General features: G+C 42.4%; 1 long non-coding RNA gene across 1 annotated transcript; it reads right to left on the bottom strand.

The window, feature by feature from the left end:
• Positions 1-4,600: 4,600 nt before the first annotated feature.
• On the bottom strand, positions 4,601-6,014 carry LOC127479173 (uncharacterized). The gene is made up of 2 exons (XR_007907476.1): positions 5,418-6,014; positions 4,601-5,308 (listed from the first exon to the last, which is right to left on the bottom strand). It is a non-coding gene; the product is annotated as an uncharacterized LOC127479173 (long non-coding RNA).
• Positions 6,015-23,853: the final 17,839 nt, after the last annotated feature.

The following is a 23,853-nucleotide window of genomic DNA, read 5'->3' as shown; positions in this document are numbered from 1 at the left end:
ATAAGAAAATTGTAAACATGATGCGAGCCAGAGCCCATAGGGAGGTCCACAAACATCAGTCCTTCATTTGCAGTCTTACCAACCAGCTTTTCAACATAAGCTTTTCTTCTGCCAGGCCCAGCACCTCACACATGGTTATTTCACAATCACATATATTCTTGTATAGACTCGTAAGCCAAAAGGTTTCTGTCATTTGTTGATTCCAAATAATTCTTGCCACCTGCTGTAACACTACCGGGATGAAACACATACAAATATGAGCACTGCAAAACAATCAGTGTCTGATTTAGAATTCCCAAACCACACCGTTCTGCCTGATCTTCACAAACATCATTGGTGTGGCATGAATAGCACAGAAACAGATCATTCTATACAGTGATGACCATTAGGCTTCAGGATGTTACAAGTTTTATAGTTTTCTATTGTCTTCTTTCCCCCCTTAATGGCACGTCTGCCCCATCCCAGGAGACAAAACCAAGTACAATTGCAGTCCCTCTGCACACGGCATCACATATGTCCTTCACTTCTTGAAGCCAGGGCTTAGCTTTAGCCTTTACCTTTAACACTGCTGCCAGAACAACTTGGCAGCACACTGTTCAGGAATAATATTCCAATTCTGATTGTTGCTTACCAGTAATACAAAACGAAGCATACAGATTGTTGGTGCAACTCATCTAAGAAATATAAAACTTCTTATCTCTGGAAGAGTAGATCCAGGGATCTATTGGGACATGAGACTTGCTATGCAGGAAAGAATAACCAATCCATCTTGTTATTCAAGATACATGACCTGCACTGAATAGGCTAATGCAGGAGTAATCATGGCTTTGGTAGCTATAGCCTCCCAGCCTCTGGCCAGGACATTGACATTGTTCATTACATAAATCACAACATCAGGTGTGGACAAGACACACGAGAGACAGGTACACGATAACTGAGTCATTACACCAGTTAGCAAAAGTTAGTAGACACAATTAATTATATTTAGGATATGTTTTTCTTCCATGTGATATTCGGGCTGGTCTTGTGCTGTTCAGCATTCACTGATCTCTGTCCAGAATTCTTGCCGCTCATGATAAGGTTTCATCAAACATGCTGGAAGCCAGCAGGGTCCTGTGGGAGACAAAACACAAACAACTCCCCCCTTCCAAATACTAACAACTTAATATTTACTTGAGGTATCATATTACCCCTCCTCATTACAACAGTATCAAGTTAAGGTTTTGTTCTGTGGGTGGGAGGCCTGGAAGGTCACCAAGTTGCTGCAACCTCTCTATGATCTCTTCTATGGGTGCCCCTGAGTTAGACACTAACAGTGGAATAATGTATGGTTTCCAGGGTACAGGACAGCCTTCTAACAATTTGTTTCGCATTACTGGAATTAAAGGCTGTTGCATGTAAAGTTCAGGGCTTTGCAGCTCAATAGCTACCTTCATCCCTTCCCCCTTTAATATTTTGATTGCTTGATGCAGAGTTACCCAGGATGAACTTCCATCCTGCCATGATCCATCATTAGTAAAACGGTCACTGAGACCTTCAGCAATAACTGAAACCAAAGTTCTATCAACTCCTGGTGTTCGTCTTAAACGCCGAAGGGCATTTTGTACATATACATCATTAGTTAACCCTAAAAACTTCGTGGCATCAACATCATCTATTATCACAGAGTCAGCCCCTTGCTCTGTGTGCCAACTCATCTGATGTTGATAACTTCTCTGAATTTTCTATAAAATCGTCCTCATCAGAATCATCACTACTACTCTATATGTTACTATCCCACTTCTCTGGATCTCAATCAGGGGAAGTGATTATAGCTCGCACCCCTGGTCCCCGATCACTTGGGTCTATTTTCCTTTGCCTGTGCCGAACAGTTCTCACAGCATATTTCTCAGCTAAAGTAACACATTTATCTTCTACCCTGTTCTTTTAGGCCTGAAGGTCAAGTAAAGTCTGGCGTTGTACCAGCTGAGTGGCTCTTAGAGCATTCAGCTGCTCCTGCAGTTTTTTGCATTTTTCCACAGTTAACTTGTATGCAGTAAGCAGTGCACCCCCCCATTCGTCCAGCCTGTTCCAGATGACTGCTTGATTTAGTAGTAGGGGTAAACTACTCCCAGTATTGCAATACCTCCATTGGGGTCTGCTGCCCCCAATACTCAAGAGGAATCTTTGTACATGCTTCCCACTTATTCTACAAAGTAATCTATGGCTCCTGCCCCAATTCTATTAATTCACGGGGAGGAGCTTTCTTAGGTTCATTGCCGCCTGCGACTGACCCTCCTAACCACTTTTTCATCTTAATCTACTAATGTTCTCACTAACAGAACAATGACAAAAGATTCTCAATTTTTAAGCTAAACACAATGAGACACACTAATCCACAAACTATGGCTCTTACATCACAAACAAGCCTAACTACACATACACATCAAATCTAAAATCTTTATATACCAACCACAAAATACACACTCTACAGTAACTCTAAATGAATCCTCAGAAAGACATATCTATGAGTGAAACAACAATAAAACCTAATCCACTGGGTATCTTCTAGGCTTTGATTCGCTCCACACCGAATACAATAAAAATTTAAAGTCCGATCTAGCCTTATCTCCTGGCTGCCTCTACGTCCCAAGATATATTTATTACAATTAATACAACAAAGTCGTACATATAAACAACAGTTGCAAAAAAGGACAAATCTTAATTCTAGGTCTCAAGAAGTGTGGTATACTCACAATTAATTGCTCAGAACTACCTCCCATATGCAAAAAACAAACAAAGCATATAAAACACACGCATTGCCACCCATATAGTAACTTAATCAACAAGAACAACAAAAACCACTTTAAAACAAAACAATTATAAGATATGAACCCAGACACTGGCACTCACGGCACCCACACAGAGTTCACCACACACACAGGGACGCGGTTTCCCAGGCTATGCTCTCCACCTGAGAATCTCCCTTTTACACAACACACACGAGGACACGGCTCTCCAGGCTGTGCACTCCACCTGAAGATCTCCCACCAATACACAGGGACACGTCAGCTGAGCACTCCACCAACGAATTCCCTGGGGCACTGCTTATTCCTCCATGTATCCTGCGGCTACGCCAATTTATGTAGCAGTACGTTCAGATACATGTCCGGAATAAAGACAAGTGCCAAAAATACTCAAGCACACAAATTATCTCTTATTACAGTGAGAATAATAATACTAGTAATAAACTTAACAAGAGGGATTAAAAACTAAAAAGAAAAAGGGATACAAAATAACTATCTTATCGGGTGGCATTAAAACAAATACTACGAACAGCATTTAATACAGTATTAACTAGTGAAAAAGGGATACCAAAGAAGGATCTTAACACAATATTATGGATAACACGATATTGGTTAGTAAAAAGGGAAAACTAAAGGAAAAATACTATAAACATAAAAGGAGAATTAAAGGCACACAAAAAGGATATTAAAAAAGTTTGTTCTCTCAGTTGCTTCCTATCAAAAAACTGTGCTTACCCACACAGACAGGCCAGGGCTGTCAGGATCTGCAGCAGCTGGTCGGTACCCATGCTTAGCGGGCGTCCCCGTGGAGCAACACAGTCTCGGTGGTAGGATGAGTATCGCTCAACTCAGCAGCTCCGACACCCCATTTTTATCAGTTCCACATTACACTACGTAGGGCCAGTACGCAGTATAAGGTGATGCCTGAATGGCAGCCAAACACCGCCTGATCATTACCTCATGGCAGCAGTCTGCGTATGCCCTACTTGTAGGGCAAGGGGCGAGCGACCCCTGCCCACATAATCTTCCTCCCATCATCATCTTTCTCACCCCTATGGATGACCTCTACCATTGTGTTTCAAGGGTAGATGTCTCTATCTTGCAATATGTAGCAAAACCAAGGAAGAACTCAGCTCTGATAATAGGGGATATCAGGCTGACTTGCTGAAAAGCACAATGGACCTTACAATTAGCTTGTGCCATGAAGTTACATTGTACCATACTCTAGCTGGTTTCACATCCTAATATGATTCCGTTCTCACGCCTCTATGCTCCATTGATCATCTAATTCAAAAGTACCCCCCTTACATACCACCGCGTGATCAATGGTAGCAAGAGGGTGATAACGAACTACTCAAAATTGCAATGCATTTAGCCTGGCGTTTATCATTTGACGTACGCATGTTAGTATACAGGGAATCATACACAATATGCATGTTATTATACATCCAACTATTGACAAGCCTATTAATGCTTTTCGTAACCAGGACCATCCCCATTTCCAATCACCAAAGAGGTTCCATTCATCATGAACATGTAATTGTTGAGTAAGGGCTTTTAATTTCTGGATGCTAGCATGAACAGATTCAGAATGATCACTTAAATTCATGCAGCACATGCCCTCAAAATCTTGACAGCCATGTCCCTGGGCTAACAACAAAAAATCAATAGCAGCTCTATTTTGTAAACTTGCATGTCTAACAGAGTCTACATCTGTGAGCAATGCACTCAAAGCAGCAGAAGTAGCATTAGCTTCTTTAGCCAACCAGCATCCTAGTTTATTTAGAGAAGCCAAAGCATGAGCAGTCCCTATCTGAGATATTATACTAGCAGTTATTCTTTCAGCCTTATTCCAAAACTCTACATCAGAGTTAGAGTCCGGAGTAAACCGCCGTGTGCTATGTCTGCGTCTTCTTAGTTTAGGCAAGGTTACGCTGCGAGGATGAAAAAAGGTTAATTGTCCAAAGGTACAAGGGCCTCCTACAGCCTTTCCCGGAATACCTTTCCATGCTCTTTGTCCACAAATGAGAAACAGATCATTTGGGAGACCTATCACATCGGATCCAGGAATAAATCGTTTTTGCAGAGTCTCATTGCACCAAGCTGATGCGTTCTGGTATATATCTCTAAGAAGAAATGTCAACTCCTGGATATGTGCAGTTTGCTAACACGGTCTCATTATATAGAGTTCCCCACCAGTAGTTATCAATGGGTATTCCAACCAGACAGGTGCGAAAAGGACTCGTGGGAGTTACCATGGACACACATATCACGTCCATCTTCGTCACGTTGGCCAGGGTGGTCCACACATTGACATCTAAAACAGAAGTCAGCAAAGAAGCAAAGTATAGCTGATATCTTTCTGGAAGGTACAGTTGGGTCTGGAAAAGGCCCTGCTGCTCTGCACCCTCAGGGGAGAAACCAGCTCCTGGGGGCTGTTGGATTCCATCCCACCGCGTGGTCCATGGTTGGACCATGACACTGGTGAATGACTCGAACAGTGTATTGATGAAGTGTCATTTCTAAAAATGTAAACAACATAACAACTGAGTAACAGTGGAAATACAGACAATAATATAATCATGTCTATCCCCAGTGAGGAGATCTAAGTGGATTACAGTGATCATTTACTTGGAGTCAACAGTACTTGAGATAATCTTTTCCCGGTTGGCAGACCTAGTTTCCAAGTTTGGACAGGTGAACAGGTGTGTCCAATCGTATGGGCTCGGACAACGCAATGAATCTCAGGAATTTCTGCAAAATATAAAGTCTAGTACAACAGAACTTCTCATTTCAGAATTTTATAGTCTGGATTCATCTTTAACTCCTTCCCTTACTAATGAATCCCCAAGCTAAACTAATCTCCACAATAAGCTTACTCCTAGGAACCTCAATCACAATTTCGAGTAACCACTGAATAATAGCATGAGTCGGCTTAGAAATTAACACTTTAGCTATTCTTCCATTAATCTCTAAAAGCCACCATCCACGAGCCATTGAAGCCTCTACTAAATACTTTCTAACTCAAGCAGTCGCATCTACGCTACTTTTACTCTCCAGCATGACCAATGCATGATTCTCTGGCCAATGGGACATCACCCAACTAACCCACCCCATATCATGTATACTACTAACTATTGCAATTTCAATTAAACTAGGCTTAGTCCCATTTCATTTCTGATTTCCAGAAGTTCTTCAAGGCTCAACTATAACAACATGCCTCCTACTAGCCACAGTCACAAAATTTCCACCAACCACACTATTCTACCTAACATCCCCCTCACTCAACCCAACTCTCCTATCTTCGATAGCTATTGCTTCCGCAGTCCTAGGTGGCTGAATAGGACTTAACCAAACCCAAACTCGCAAAATTTTAGCTTTCTCATCTATCGCACACCTAGGACGAATAACTATTATTCTCAACTATAACCCCAATCTGACTTTAATTACGTTCTATCCATATACTGTAACAACTTCCGCCATCTTCTTCATCCTTAACACAACCAATACCCTAAAACTATCCACTGTTATATCCACATGAACCAAAATTCCATCACTAACCACAATCCTTATGCTCACTCTCCTCTCCCTTGCAGGTCTTCCTCCCCTAACGGGATTCCTACTCAAATGGTTAATTATTCAAGAGCTCACAAAACAAGAACTAACAGTAGTAGCCACAGCTATTACCCTACTCTCTTTACTTGGACTTTTCTTCTACCTACGACTGGCCTACTGTGCAACCATCACACTACCCCCAAACTTCACTAACTACATAAAACAATGACAAACTAACAAACCAACTAACACCCTAACCACAACCTTTACCTCCTTATCAATTATACTCCTACCACTATCTCCCATAGTACTCGCAATCCCTTAGAAACTTAGGTTATTTAAACCGAAGGCCTTCGAAGCCTTAAACAAGGGCTAATCCCTCTTAGTTTCTGTTAAGGTACACAGGATACTAACCTGCATCTCCTGAATGCAACTCAGATGCTTTAATTAAGCTAGAACCTCCCCCTAGACAGATGGGCTTTGATCCCATAAAATTTTAGTTAACAGCTAAATGCCCCAACCAACAGGCTTCTGTCTACTAGATCCCGGCGCATGTTTAATGCACATCAATGAACTTGCAACTCAACATGAACTTCACTACAGAATCGATAAGAAGAGGAATCAAACCTCTGTAAAAAGGACTACAGCCGAACGCTTCTACACTCAGCCATCTTACCTATGACTTTCATCAACCGTTGACTATTTTCCACTAACCACAAAGATATCGGCACACTTTACCTTATTTTTGGCGCATGAGCTGGTATAATCGGCACAGCCCTTAGTCTCCTCATTCGAGCAGAACTAGGACAGCCAGGCACCCTTTTAGGTGATGACCAAATTTACAATGTAATCGTCACCGCACATGCCTTCGTTATAATTTTCTTTATAGTAATGCCTATTATAATCGGAGGGTTTGGTAACTGATTAGTACCATTAATAATTGGTGCCCCCAACATAGCATTTCCACGAATAAATAACATGAGCTTCTGACAACTTCCTCCATCCTTCCTACTTCTTCTAACATCTTCTACAGTAGAAGCCGGGGCTGGAACAGGATGAACAGTATACCCACCCCTAGCCGGAAATCTAGCCCACGCCGGTGCATCAGTAGACCTTGCCATCTTCTCCCTTCACCTGGCAGGTGTCTCATCCATCCTTGGGGCAATCAACTTTATCACCACAGTAATCAATATAAAACCACCTACTCTCTCACAATACCAAACCCCTCTATTCATTTGATCCGTCCTAATTACTGCAGTTCTACTTCTCCTCTCCCTACCAGTCCTCGCTGCTGACATTACAATGCTTCTAACAGATCGAAACCTAAACACTACATTCTTTGACCCCGCAGGAGGCGGAGACCCAATTTTATATCAACACTTATTCTGGTTTTTTGGCCATCCAGAAGTCTACATCCTTATCCTACCAGGATTCGGAATTATTTCCCATGTTGTAACCTACTATGCCGGTAAAAAAGAACCCTTTGGCTACATAGGCATAGTCTGAGCCATATTATCCATTGGTTTCTTGGGCTTTATCGTATGAGCTCACCACATATTTACAGTTGGAATGGACGTCGATACCCAAGCTTACTTCACATCCGCCACCATAATTATTGCAATCCCCACTGGCATTAAAGTCTTCAGCTGACTAGCAACCCTACACGGTGGAACAATCAAATGAGACCCGCCCATACTATGAGCCCTAGGCTTTATTTTCCTCTTCACCATTGGTGGACTAACAGGCATCGTTCTTGCCAACTCCTCCCTAGACATCGCCCTGCACGACACCTACTACGTAGTTGCACATTTCCACTATGTATTATCTATGGGGGCAGTATTCGCCATTTTAGCTGGCTTCACACATTGATTCCCACTGTTCACTGGCTACACCCTTCACTCTACATGAGTTAAAGCCCACTTTGGACTAATATTCTTTGGGGTCAACCTAACATTCTTCCCACAACATTTCCTAGGCCTAGCTGGTATACCACGACGATACTCAGACTACCCAGATGCTTATACCCTATGAAACACCCTATCCTCCATCGGCTCCCTCATCTCCATAGTAGCTGTAATTATACTAATGTTCATTATCTGAGAAGCCTTCGCATCCAAACGGAAAGTAGTGCAACCAGAACTTACCTCCACAAACACTGAATGAATTCACAGCTGCCCTCCTCCCTACCATACCTTTGAAGAACCAGCTTTTGTCCAAGTACAAGAAAGGAAGGAATCGAACCCTCATAAGCTGGTTTCAAGCCAACCGCATCAAACCACTCATGCTTCTTTCTTATGGGTTGTTAGTAAAATCATTACATAGTCTTGTCAAGACTAAATCACAGGTGAAAACCCAGTACATCCCATCCCAACTCCATGGCCAACCACTCTCAATTTGGTTTTCAAGACGCTTCATCCCCTATTATAGAAGAACTTATTGAATTTCACGACCACGCCCTAATAGTCACACTAGCCATTTGTAGCCTAGTCCTGTATTTACTAGCTCTTATACTTATAGAAAAACTATCCTCCAACACCGTCGACGCACAAGAAGTAGAACTTGTCTGAACAATCTTACCTGCCATTGTCCTAATTATACTAGCCCTCCCATCCCTTCAAATCCTCTACATGATAGACGAAATCGATGAGCCTGACCTCACCCTCAAAGCTATTGGCCCCCAATGATACTGATCCTACGAATATACAGACTTTAAAGATTTATCTTTTGACTCTTACATACTACCAACTATGGATCTACCACTCGGTCATTTCCGCCTCCTCATTCCGTCATTCCAATAGAATCCCCGATTCGAATTATTGTTACAGCTGATGACGTTCTCCACTCCTGAGCTGTTCCTAGCCTTGGTGTAAAAACCGATGCAATTCCAGGACGACTGAACCAAACTTCCTTTATCACAACCCGTCCTGGAATCTTCTATGGTCAGTGCTCAGAAATCTGTGGAGCCAACCACAGCTTCATACCTATCGTAGTAGAATCAGCCCCACTAACACACTTCGAAAACTGATCTTCACTTCTAACATCCTAATCATTAAGAAGCTATGAACCAGCACTAGCCTTTTAAGCTAGAGAAAGAGGATTATTCACCCTCCTTAATGACATGCCCCAACTAAACCCTGCACCTTGACTTTTTATCATACTAACTTCATGATTCACTTTTTCTCTTATCCTTCAACCTAAACTCTTACTATTTACCCCAACTAACTCACCCTCCAACAAAACACTACCCACTATAAAAACCCATTCCTGAAACTGACCATGAACCTAAGCTTCTTTGATCAATTCATAAGCCCAACCCTCCTCGGAATCCCCCTTATCCTCATCTCACTGTTATTCCCAACCCTATTACTTCCTTCTCCTGGCAATCGATGAGTTACAAATCGTCTTTCAACTCTTCAACTCTGATTTCTCCATTTAATCACAAAACAACTAATAACCCCATTAAACAAAAAAGGCCATAAATGAGCCCTAATCCTATCATCACTCATACTTATAACAATTGACCTATTAGGCCTCCTACCTTACACATTCACACCTACTACCCAACTATCAATAAACCTAGCCCTCGCCTTCCCTCTATGACTTGCCACCCTGCTAACAGGCCTACGAAACCAACCTTCAGCTTCCCTTGGACACCTCCTACCAGAAGGCACCCCAACGCCTCTAATTCCTGCCCTCATCATAATTGAAACAACAAGCCTTCTCATTCGCCCTTTAGCCTTAGGAGTTCGCCTCACAGCCAACCTCACAGCAGGACACCTACTCATCCAACTCATTTCAACAGCCACTACCGTCCTCCTTCCCATTATACCTACCGTGTCCCTTCTAACAATTCTACTCCTCTTAACAATTCTAGAAGTGGCCGTGGCAATAATCCAAGTGTATGTCTTTGTACTTCTTCTAACCCTTAATGACACACCAAGCCCACTCATTTCACATAGTAGACCCAAGCCCTTGACCCATTTTTGGAGCAGCAGCCGCCCTCCTCACTTCCTCTGGGTTAGCCATATGATTTCACCACAACTCTATCCAACTCTTACTCCTAGGCCTACTCTCTATAATCCTAGTGATACTCCAATGATGACGTGACATCGTACGAGAAAGCACATTCCAAGGCTACCATACCCCTACAGTCCAAAAGGGATTACGTTACGGAATAATTTTATTTATTACATCCGAAGCATTCTTCTTCCTAGGATTCTTCTGAGCATTCTTCCACTCCAGCTTAGTCCCCACTCCAGAACTCGGAGGACAATGACCTCCTATAGGAATCAAACCTCTCAATCCAATAGAAGTCCCCCTACTAAACACTGCTATCCTCCTAGCCTCAGGAGTCACTGTCACATGAGCACATCACAGCATTACAGAGGGCAATCGGAACCAAGCTACCCAAGCCCTACTTATAACCGTCCTATTAGGATTCTACTTTACAGCACTTCAAGCAATAGAATATTATGAAGCTCCATTCTCAATTGCCAACGGAGTCTATGGATCAACCTTTTTCGTCGCCACAGGATTTCATGGTCTCCACGTAATCATTGGATCCTCCTTCCTCTTGATTTGCCTCCTCCGCCTCGTAAAATTCCACTTCACATCCAACCACCACTTTGGCTTTGAAGCAGCGGCCTGATACTGACATTTTGTTGACATTATCTGACTGTTTCTCTACATAACAATCCATTGATGAGGATCTTGCCCTTCTAGTATATTAATTACAATTGACTTCCAATCTCTAAAATCTGGATCAAAACCAGAGAAAGGCAATTAACATCATCCTCTTTATATTCACAATTTCTCTATCACTATGTATTATCTTAACTTCACTAAACCTTTGATTAGCTCAAATAAATCCAGATTCAGAAAAATTATCCCCATACGAATGTGGCTTTGACCCACTGGGTTCTGCCCGCCTCCCATTTTCAATCCGATTCTTCCTTGTCACAATCTTGTTCCTCTTGTTCAACCTAGAAATTGCCCTCCTACTGCCCCTCCCATGGGCTACTCAACTCCTCTCCCCCCTCACTACCTTAACATGAACCTCCACAGTCATTCTCCTCCTCGCACTAGGGCTAATTTATGAATGAATTCAAGGGGGCTTAGAATGAGCAGAATAACTTCAGAAAGTTAGTCTAGCAAAGACAGTTGATTTCGGCTCAACAAACCACAGTCCTACCCCGTGACTTTCTCAATGACCTTTCTGCATTTAAGCTTCTACTCTGCCTTCACCCTAAGTAGTCTAGGACTAGCCTTTCACCGAATACACCTAATTTCTGCCCTGCTATGCTTAGAAAGTATAATACTATCAATATACATTGCCCTCTCCATATGACCTATTCAAACCCAAACAACATCCCCCACCTTAATGCCCATTCTTATGTTAGCATTCTCAGCCTGTGAAGCAGGCACCGGTCTAGCAGTCCTAGTAGCTTCCACCCGAACTCACGGATCGGATCATTTACACAATCTAAACCTTCTACAATGTTAAAAATTATTCTCCCCACAGTCATATTACTCCCCATAACCCTCCTATCTCCTCCAAAATTCCTATGACTCAATGTCACCTCGCACAGCCTCTTAATTGCAACCGCTAGCTTACAATGACTTCCTTCAACCTATTACCCTAGCAAAAACCTATCACCATGACTTGGAACTGATCAAATTTCATCCCCCTTATTAGTTCTATCTTGTTGACTTCTACCTCTTATAATCCTGGCAAGTCAAAATCACCTTCAACAAGAACCTCCCACACGAAAATATATTTTTACCATAACCATAATCCTCACCCAACCATTCATTATCTTGGCCTTCTCAGCCTTAGAACTGATATTATTTTATATCGCATTCGAAGCTACCCTAATCCCTACCCTAATTCTAATCACACAATGGGGTAGCCAACCAGAACGTTTAAGTGCTGGAATCTACCTCTTATTTTATACACTAATTAGTTCTCTTCCCCTATTAGTAGTGATCCTCTATCTTCACACCCAAACAGGAACTATACACATCACTATAATAAAACTTTCACACTCATCTCTTACAAACTCCTGAACAGGCCTCATATCAAGTCTAGCCCTTTTGCTCGCTTTCATAGTGAAAGCTCCCCTTTACGGACTACACCTATGACTCCCAAAAGCCCACGTAGAGGCACCAATCGCAGGATCCATACTTCTCGCTGCACTCCTCCTCAAACTTGGGGGATACAGCATTATGCGTACCTCAATAATTACAAACTCCCTATTAGACTACCTCTACTACCCATTTTTAACCCTAGCCTTATGAGGGGCACTAATGACAAGCTCCATCTGCCTACGCCAAATCGACCTTAAGTCATTAATCGCCTACTCCTCAGTAAGCCACATAGGTCTAGTCATTGCCGCAACAATAATCCAAACCCACTGATCCTTTTCAGGGGCCATAATCCTAATGATTTCACATGGACTCACCTCTTCCATACTATTTTGCCTAGCTAATACAAACTATGAACGCATACATAGTTGTACTCTCCTTCTAACACGAGGCCTACAACCCCTTTTACCTCTAACAGGAATCTGATGGCTCCTAGCCAACCTAACAAACATAGCCCTTCCTCCTACCACTAACCTGATAGCTGAATTAACTATCATAATTGCACTCTTCAACTGATCCACCTTCACCATTATCCTAACCGGAGCCGCAACTCTACTAACTGCAGCCTATACCCTCTACATACTCCTTATAACCCAACGAGGTCCAACTCCAACCTATATTACAACCACCCAAAATTCAAATACACGAGAACATCTCCTTATAACACTTCATATCCTACCCTCCCTCCTCCTCATCCTAAAACCAGAGCTAATCTCAGGAATTCCCACATGCAAGCATAGTTTTAAACCAAACATTAGACTGTGATCCTAAAAATAGAAGTTAAACTCTTCTTGCCTGCCGAGGGGAGGTTTAACCAACAAGAACTGCTAACTCTTGCATCTGAACCTAAGACCTCAGCCCCCTTACTTTTAAAGGATAATAGCAATCCACTGGTCTTAGGAGCCATTCATCTTGGTGCAAGTCCAAGTAAAAGTAATGGACTTCCCATTAATCCTCAACACCTCTATATTCTTGACCCTGGCTACCCTCTCTATACCCATCCTACTCCCCCTCCTATCCAAAAACTACCTAAACTCTCCAACAACCATCATACACACTGTTAAAACTTCCTTCATAGTTTGTTTAATTCCCATAATCCTCTCCATCTACTTAAATATGGAAAATACCACTTTCTATTGAGAATGAAAATTTATTGCGAACTTCAAAATCCCTTTTAGCCTTAAAATAGACCAATACTCCTTAACGTTTTTTCCTATTGCACTATTCGTAACATGATCTATTCTTCAATTTACAACATGATATATAGCCTCAGAACCCCACACCACAAAATTCTCTCTTTACCTTCTAATCTTTCTCATTGCAATACTCATCCTAATCATCGCTAATAACATATTCCTCTTATTTATCGGTTGAGAGGGAGTCGGAATTATATCCTTCCTCCTGATTGGATGGTGACACGGTCGAGCAGAAGCCAACACCGCTGCACTTCAAGCCGTACTTTACAACCGTATTGGGGATATTGGACTAATCCTCTGCATAGCATGACTAGCATCCTCAATAAACACTTGAGAAATTCAACAGCAATCCTCCCCAAACCAAATATCCCTTCTCCCTCTCTTAGGGCTCATCCTAGCCGCCACAGGTAAATCTGCCCAATTTGGCCTGCATCCATGACTCCCAGCAGCTATAGAAGGGCCAACCCCTGTATCTGCCCTACTCCATTCCAGCACAATAGTAGTTGCCGGAATCTTTCTACTTATTCGCACTCACCACATATTATGTAACAACCAAATTGCCCTAACTATGTGCCTTTGTATAGGTGCCCTATCCACCCTATTTGCCGCTACATGCGCTCTTACCCAAAACGACATCAAAAAAATTATTGCTTTCTCTACATCCAGCCAACTAGGACTAATAATAGTCACTATTGGCCTAAATCTACCTCAACTAGCCTTCCTACACATCTCTACGCATGCATTCTTTAAAGCCATACTCTTCCTTTGCTCTGGGTCTATCATTCACAGCCTTAACGGTGAACAAGACATTTGAAAAATAGGAGGATTACAGAAACTACTCCCTACAACTACCTCATGCCTGACAATCGGAAATTTAGCTCTCATAGGAACACCATTTTTAGCAGGGTTTTACTCAAAAGATCTCATTATCCAAAGTCTTAACACCTCCTATCTAAACACCTGAGCACTCCTCCTAACCCTCGTAGCTACAGCTTTTACTGCAACTTACAGCCTACCTATAGCCCTACTAGTACAAACTGACTACACCCGGATTCCCTCCATTACTCCCATCAATGAAAACAACCCAGCAGTCACAAACCCAATTACTTGTCTCGCTCTCAGAAGTATTATAGCTGGTCTATTAATTACCTCTTATATCTCCCCTACAAAAATCCCTCCTATAACCATACCACTGGTCACAAAAACCACTGCTATCATTATTACAACATTAGGCATCATTCTGGCATTAGAACTATCAAAACTCACACATACCTTCTCTGTTCCCAAACAAAATATCACTATAAACTTCTCCAGCACTCTAGGATATTTTAACCCCCTTATACACCGCCTCAGCTCTACTAAACTCCTAAACAACGGCCAGAACATTGCATCCCATTTAATCGACCTATCCTGATATAAAAAAATAGGCCCAGAAGGACTAGCGACCCTTCAACTCAAAGTATCCAAAATCTCAACTACTCTACACTCCGGACTAATCAAAACCTATCTAGGATCCTTCACTCTATCTATCTTAATTATAATCTTACTTACACAGAACTAAGAATTAATGGCCCCTAACTTACGAAAACATCACCCCCTTCTAAAAATAATCAACAATTCTTTAATTGACCTCCCAACACCACCAAACATTTCCGCCTGATGAAACTTTGGATCTCTTCTTGGCATCTGTCTAACAATCCAAATCACCACTGGCCTCCTACTAGCAATACATTATACAGGATATCACCCTGGCATTCACGTCCGTCGCCCATACATGCCGAAATGTTCAATTCGGCTGACTAATCCGAAACCTCCATGCAAACGGCGCCTCCTTCTTCTTCATATGCATTTACCTACACATTGGACGAGGATTCTACTATGGTTCCTACCTATATAAAGAAACCTGAAACACAGGAGTTATTCTCCTCTTAACTCTAATAGCAACTGCCTTTGTAGGATATGTCCTCCCATGAGGCCAAATATCATTCTGAGGCGCTACAGTAATTACTAACCTATTCTCAGCAATTCCTTACATTGGCCAAACACTTGTAGAATGAGCTTGAGGAGGATTCTCAGTTGACAACCCTACACTTACCCGGTTCTTTGCCCTCCACTTCCTCCTCCCATTCTTAATTGCAGGTCTCACCCTCATCCACTTAACTTTCTTACACAAAACAGGCTCAAACAACCCCCTAGGTATTTATTCAGACTGCGACAAAATCCCATTCCACCCCTATTTCTCAATAAAAGATATTCTAGGCCTTTTGTTCCTCCTCATTCCTCTAATAACACTTGCCATATTCTCATCCAACCTCTTAGGAGATCCAGAAAATTTTACACCTGCAAACCCATTAGTAACACCTCCCCACATTAAACCTGAGTAGTACTTCCTATTTGCATATGCCATCCTACGATCAATCCCCAACAAATTAGGAGGAGTCCTAGCCCTAGCCGCCTCCGTCTTAATTCTATTTCTAGCCCCATTCCTCCACATATCAAAGCAACGAACTATAACCTTCCGACCTCTCTCCCAACTTCTATTCTGAATCCTAGTAACAAATTTTTTAATCCTTACATGAATCGGTAGCCAACCAGTCGAACATCCATTTATTATCATTGGACAACTCGCCTCAACTACCTACTTCACAATCATTCTCATCTTATTCCCCATTACTAGTCTCCTAGAAAATAAGATACTCAACCTCTAACCACTCTAATAGTTTATAAAAAACGTTGGTCTTGTAAACCAAAGACTGAAGGCCGCCCCTTCTTAGAGTTTTCCAAAAAATATCCAAGCACCCCCCAACTTTCCAATCAACACGTACATCAAGGGGAGGGGTCCCCCCCTCCCCCCATACCCTACGGTATGTATTACTTTGCATAGCATCCTCCACCACATTAGACATAACATGCATGTAGGAAAATCTGACATACTATTATTGCAAAAACCATCCAAATTTCCATACTATCTCCCATACAATCCAAAACTTGTCATTCACAGATCTAGGCACATTCCCACACAAGGACATAACATGTCATGTTCTAGGAATAATCCCGCCAAACGAACTAAAACCTAAGGCTGCTAATTTTCACATAAAATCCTTCTCAATACGAGGAACGTCACAGAACCTAAAATCCATGGTCCATGGACCACTCACCACTTAACCTTGCTCTATGTACCAACCAAGAAGTGCTGGGTTATTTATTAGTCGTACTCCTCACGAGAAACCAGCAACCCGGCGTTAGTAATGTTTATCATGTCCAACTTCAGGTGTATTCTTTCCCTTTCCACCAATAACCCACTCTCATAACTTGCTCTTTGTCGCCTCTGGTTCCTCGGTCAGGGCCATAACTTGCTTAATTTTCCTAAACTTGCGCTCCGTTACTAATGGTTGGGGATGTTCGGCCAACCTGGACCTCGTGATCGCGGCATTTTCTCTCTTCTAAACTTTTGGGTTTTTTTTTTGGGGTAGATCTCAATAAGCCCTTCAGAGTGCTCCGCCAGGGGGCTCCCACATATGGTTGACATGTACCCCTTATGGTCGGCGAGCGGTTTTCTCACTTTCGCGTGAAAATTAATGATATGGTTTCAAGTGTTATTCGGTCTCATACTGTTGCACTGATGCACTGTCACGTGCTGTTGACTTGGTTTTTCCATTACGTCTGTCATCAAGTTGCAATTTAATTAATGTACGCCAGACATATTTTTTGTCGTCAATTTCACAAAAAATGACAAAAATTTTGTCATTTTTTGCAATGATCTAGGGACTTTCCCTCTATTCATCATTAATTTTTGTTTTTAAATTTTTTAACAAAAATTTCAAATTTTACAAACTTTCCATTCCCCTAATTTTCCAATTCAGACATTTGCATCATCAATTTGTTAAATTTTTTTAACACACTTTAATTTACCCCATCATTTCCTTTCGTCATTCATTTGTTCATTTGTTTGTTTACACTTTAATCTACCCCATCATTTCCTTTCATCATTCATTTGTTCATTTGTTTGTTTACACTTTAATCCACCCCATCATTTCCTTTCATCATTCATTTCTTCATTTGTTTGTTTACACTTTAATCTACCCCATCATTTCCTTTCACCCTCTTACCTCCCCAATTAATCGCCCCCACTACTCTAACTAATATTCCACCCACATACACCTTTAACAGTTGGTCCCAAACTTTTTTCCAACCCTTCAGAAAAAAAGGAATCAAACCTTTATCACCAACTCCCAAAGCTGGCATTTTCATTAAACTATTCTCTGAACCACACCTCCTTAAACCGCCCGAATTGCCCCACGAGACAACCCTCGTACAAGTTCTAGCACAACAAACAACGTCAGCAACAGACCCCAGCCCGCAATTAAAAATTGTCCCACCCCCCAAGAATAAAACATAGCCGCTCCCTCAAAATCCAACCGAATAGATAAAACACCCCCACTATCTACTGTGTTTATCCCTAACCACTCTAACTCAGATAGCCCTATAATAAACACCCCACCCCCCAACACTAAAACTAACCCAGCACCATACCCAACAACCTGCCAGTCCCCTCAGGTCTCAGGAAATGGATCTGCTGCCAATGAAACCGAATACACAAAACCCACTAACATCCCACCTAAATATACCAGAAATAACACTAGTGATACAAAAGACACCCCCAAACTCATTAACCATCCACACCCTACAATAGACGCCAACACTAACCCCACTACTGCATAGTATGGAGAAGGATTGGAAGCAACTGCTAGTCCTCCCAAAATAAAACTAACACTTAAAAATAGTATAAAGCACGTCATAACAATTCCTGCTTGACCTCTATCCAAGACCTTTGCCCTGAAAAACCATCGTTGTAATTTCAACTACAAGAACATAAACCTTAACAAACCCGCCCACAACACTACAATCCTGCCCCTTTCTACTCTTCTAACTTCTCAACAACACATTTTTGTTATCCACTAGAACTACTTCTCCAACCACTAAACAAATCCTAAATCAATATCAACTATTACTACAACTAAAACAAGCACAAATAATAATCACTATGCCTATAACAGCCTTAGTCCTTGTAGCTTACAATAAAGCATAACACTGAAGATGTTAAGAGGGCTATTACACATACCCAAGGACAAAAAAGACTTAGTCCTAACCTTACAGTTAGTTCTTGCCAAATATATACATGCAAGTATCCGCATCCCAGTGAAAATGCCCTCAGCACCTTAAAAAGACAGCAGGAGCAGGCATCAGGCACACCACTCCAATTGTAGCCCAAAATGCCTTGCCTAGCCACACCCCCACGGGTTTTCAGCAGTAATTAATATTAAGCAATAAGTGTAAACTTGACTTAGTTAAAGCAACTTACCAGGGTTGGTAAATCTTGTGCCAGCCACCGCGGTCACACAAGAAACCCAAATTAACTTTATACGGCGTAAAGAGTGGTTTTTCATTATCACTTCAACTAAGACTGAAATGTAACCAAGCTGTTATAAGCACAAGATGCATCCAATACTCCCATAGAAATGATCTTAGCTTCATGATCAACAAAACTCCACGAAAGCCAGGACACAAACTGGGATTAGATACCCCACTATGCCTGGCCCTAAATCCCGATGCTTTCACCACTTAAGCATCCGCCTGAGAACTACGAGCACAAACGCTTAAATCTCTAAGGACTTGGCGGTGCTCCAAACCCACCTAGAGGAACCTGTTCTATAACCGAGAACCCACGATACACCCAACCATCCCTTGCCAAATCAGCCTATATACCGCCGTCGTCAGCCCACCCCTAAACTGAGGGTTTAACAGTGGGCACAACAGCAACATCCCACTAATAAGACAGGTCAAGGTATAGCTCATGAGATGGTAGAAATGGGCTACATTTTCTAGCATAGAATACCTCACGACAAGGAGTGTGAAATCACTCCTAAAAGGCGGATTTAGCAGTAAAGCAGGATAATAATGCCTCCTTTAAGCTGGCTCTGAAGCACGTACATACCGCCCGTCACCCTCCTCACAAGCTAGGATTAATTTTATTTATAATAAACCCCTAAGCTAGAGATGAGGCAGGTCGTAACAAGGGAAGTGTACCGGAAGGTGCACTTAGTCTACCAAGACGTAGCTATAACTAAAGCATTCAGCTTACACCTGAAAGATATCTGTTCCATATCAGATCGCCTTGAAGCCTAACTCTAGCTCTTCTACCAGATTACATAGAAACTAAGTTAATACTACCCATTAAATCAAAACATTCTCTCACTCAACCTAGTCTAGGCGATAGAAAGGTAAACTCAAGACGCAATAGAGATCATGTACCGTAAGGGAAGAATGAAATAGTAATGACAAACCAAGCAATAAATAGCAAAGACCAACCCTTGTACCTTTTGCATCATGATTTAGCGAGAACTACCCAAGCAAAACGCCAATTTAAGCTTGCTTCCCCGAAACCCAAGCGAGCTACTTACGAGCAGCTATCTACTGAGCAAACCCATCTCTGTTGCAAAAGAGTGGGAAGACTCGTTAGTAGTGGCGAAAAGCCAATCGAACTGGGTGATAGCTGGTTGCCTATGAAATGAATCTTAGTTCCCTCTTAATTCACCTCCCAGAACTACACTCAACCCACATGAAGCGAATTAAGGGCTATTTAAAGGAGGTACAACTCCTTTAAAAAAGAATACACTCTCCCCTAGCGCATAAATTTAATTACAGCTTAATTGTGGGCCTTCAAGCAGCCACCATTAAAGAATGCGTCAAAGCTCCTCACCTAAAAAAATCTAAACTTCCTCATGACTCCCTCTTCCCCAATAGGCCAACTTATATTAAATAAGAGAATTTATGCTAAAATAAGTAACTAGGGATCCCCTCTATGGCGCAAGCTTACATTACAACATTATTAACAATCCACAGGATATTTTTTAACCTTAACAAGACCTTATACCCAAAACTCTGTTAACCCACCTATGGAGCGCCCCCAAAGACGATTAAAATCTGTAAAAGGAACTAGGCAAATCCAAGGCCCGACTGTTTACCAAAAACATAGCCTTTAGCAAACCAAGTATTAAAGGTGAAGCCTGCCCAGTGACAATTCGTTCAACGGTCGCGGTATCCTAACCGTGCAAAGGTAGCGCAATCAATTGTCCCATAAATCGGCACTTGTATGAATGGCTTAACGAGGTCTTAGTTGTCTCCTACAGATAATCAGTGAAATTGATCTTCCCGTGCAAAAGCAGGAATAACCCCATAAGACAAGAAGACCCTGTGGAACTTTAAAATCTGCTACCACTCCCATAAACAATACTCACCCACAGGGCCTACTCCCCTGGGATTTTGCTGGTGTGCATTTTTTGGTTGGGGCGACCTTGGAGACAAACTTAACCTCCAAATATCAGACAATCCATCTTAACCAAGAACTACCCATCAATGTGCTAATAGTAACCAGACCCAATATAATTGATTAATGAACCTAGCTACCCCAGGGATAACAGCGCAATCTCCTTCAAGAGCCCACATCGACAAGGAGGTTTACGACCTCGATGTTGGATCAGGACATCCTAGTGGTGCAACCGCTACCAAGGGTTCGTTTGTTCAACGATTAACCGTCCTACGTGATCTGAGTTCAGATCGGAGTAATCCAGGTCGGTTTCTATCTATGTTACAACTCCTTCTAGTACGAAAGGATCGAAGAAGTAAGGCCTATGCCACAAGCACGCCTTCGCACCCAGTAATGAACCCAACTAAATTACTAAGAGCTCCACCATAACCCCCTCCTAGAAAAGGACCGCTAGTGTGGCAGAGCTTGGCAAATGCAGAAGGCTTAAGCCCTTTACCCAGAGGTTCAAATCCTCTCCCTAGCTCCAACGCAAACCACATGACAATTCACTTAACCCTCACTTACTTTATTATATCAATATCCTATGCTCTCTCCATCCTCATCGCCGTAGCATTTCTTACCCTAGTTGAACGTAAGATTCTAAGTTATATGCAAACCCGAAAAGGGTCTAATATTGTAGGACCATTTGGTCTCTTACAACCTATAGCAGATGGAGTAAAGCTATTCATTAAAGAACCAATTCGTCCATCAACTTCATCCCCTTACTTATTTATATCTACTCCTATCTTAGCCCTTCTCCTAGCAATTACAATCTGAACACCACTTCCCCTACCCTTTCCCCTTACTGACCTAAACCTTGGCATACTCTTCCTTCTAGCTCTATCTAGCTTGGCAGTCTACTCAATTCTATGATCAGGGTGAGCCTCTAACTCAAAATATGCCTTAATCGGCGCCCTCCGAGCAGTCGCACAAACTATCTCTTATGAAGTTACCCTGGCCATTATTCTCCTATCCGTAATTATCCTTAGTGGTAACTACACCCTCAATACCCTAGCTACAACTCAAGAACCTCTCTACCTCATTTTCTCCTCCTGGCCCTTAGCAATAATATGATATATCTCCACTCTTGCCGAAACAAACCGCGCTCCATTTGACCTGACAGAAGGAGAATCTGAACTAGTCTCAGGGTTCAACGTAGAATATGCTGCAGGGCCATTCGCCTTGGTTTTTCTTGCCGAATATCCTAATATTATACTAATAAATGCACTCACAACCATTCTATTCCTAAACCCCAGCTCACTTAATCTCCCTCAAGAACTCATTCCCCCTACTTTAGCTACAAAGCCCCTCCTCCTTTCCGCAGGATTCTTATGAATCCGCGCCTCTTACCCTCGATTCCAATATGATCAACTCATACATTTGCTTTGAAAAAACTTCTTACCCCTAACATTAGTCTTATGCCTATGGCATACCAGCCTTCCTATCTCCTATGCAGGCCTACCCCCCTACCTAAGACACTCAAGGAAATGTGCCTGAATCCAAAAGGGTTACTATGATAAAGTAAACATAGAGGTATACCAATCCTCTCATTTCCTAATTTTAGAAAAGTAGGAATCGAACCTACACTAAAGGAATCAAAATCCTCTATACTCCCTCTATATTATTTTCTAGTAAGGTCAGCTAATTAAGCTATCGGGCCTATACCCAGAAAATGATGGTTTAACGCTACCTTAAACCCCAAACCGTAAACCCTAAAACCTAAACCCTAACCCTTGCTAACCTTAACCCTAACCCTAACCCTAACATCTCATAGCAGAGGGAGGGAGGGGCCTGATTCCTCATCAGATATATCAACAGTCAAAAGCCTGTAAGCTCAGCTCTTGCCTTTTCAGGGCTTCACACCGTCAGCACTGGAGGGAGGGAGGGGCCCGACTGCTCATCAGAGGTATCATGCAAGTCAAAAGCCTGAAAAGTCTCCTAGAATGCATAAATCATTAACCATTTCAGTCTCTGACAATTGGTCCACACAGTAACTGCAAGCTATGCCCAAAGCCTGTTCCCTAACCTTAGAAGAGAGACTGCAACCCTCGAGATGTTGGCGGTTCGAGGCATGGTCCGTGACACTAATCATGGCTATAACTCATAACTTCTTGGAGTATGGGGACTTCCCTCCTTCACCCCCGGCAGATCAAGGCCACCACTTCAACTGACAGACATGGAAGCATCGCTGGACCCCGTGGGCGGTGACTATATACATCTGTCCACTCTCAGCTTTTCTTTCTCTTACTCTCCCTTGCTCTTATCCTGCCTTTCTCTCCCCTATGCATTTTCTTTCCCCCCCCAAAGGTTATCTCTGTGTCACATTGTGGTATGACAGCACCCAAAGTGCTAGCATGCCTGTTGATACAGAATTGTTAAAATAAACCTTGCCAGTATATGTTTTCAGACACCGATTATTTAGTGTCGTTTCACTTTAATCCACCCCAAGGGAATTATTAATAAAAACCTGAGTTACCCCTTCTCCCCTTTTCCTGGGGCGGGTTGCAACACCAATCAGCACTGACTCCGCCCAGTAGGAGGAGCCAGTGACGCAGAACAATCAACACGGACTCCAGCTCTTGACTCCACCCAGTGGGCAGGGCCAGTGCTCTATAGAAGCAGAGTACATACCGGACGGCGGTGGGTATTCTGCCAGACACGCAACAGAACAGCAACAGCAAAAGCAGAGACCCAAGAGAAAAAGCAAAAGATTCTGACAGCGGTGGGCACTGAATCGGGTTTATAGCCCGAGAGGGGTTTACTGGGCACCACTGCGTTCCTGGAATGGGGTAAACCCGCGATAGTT

This window comes from Manacus candei, unplaced genomic scaffold (genome assembly GCF_025592945.1).
Source record: "Manacus candei isolate 608988 ecotype Guabito, Panama unplaced genomic scaffold, ASM2559294v1 h1tg000065l, whole genome shotgun sequence".
In the NCBI taxonomy this organism is placed as follows: domain Eukaryota; kingdom Metazoa; phylum Chordata; class Aves; order Passeriformes; family Pipridae; genus Manacus; species Manacus candei.
The sequence above is the reverse complement of the archived record's forward strand: the minus strand, read 5'-3'. Positions and strand labels throughout refer to the sequence as shown.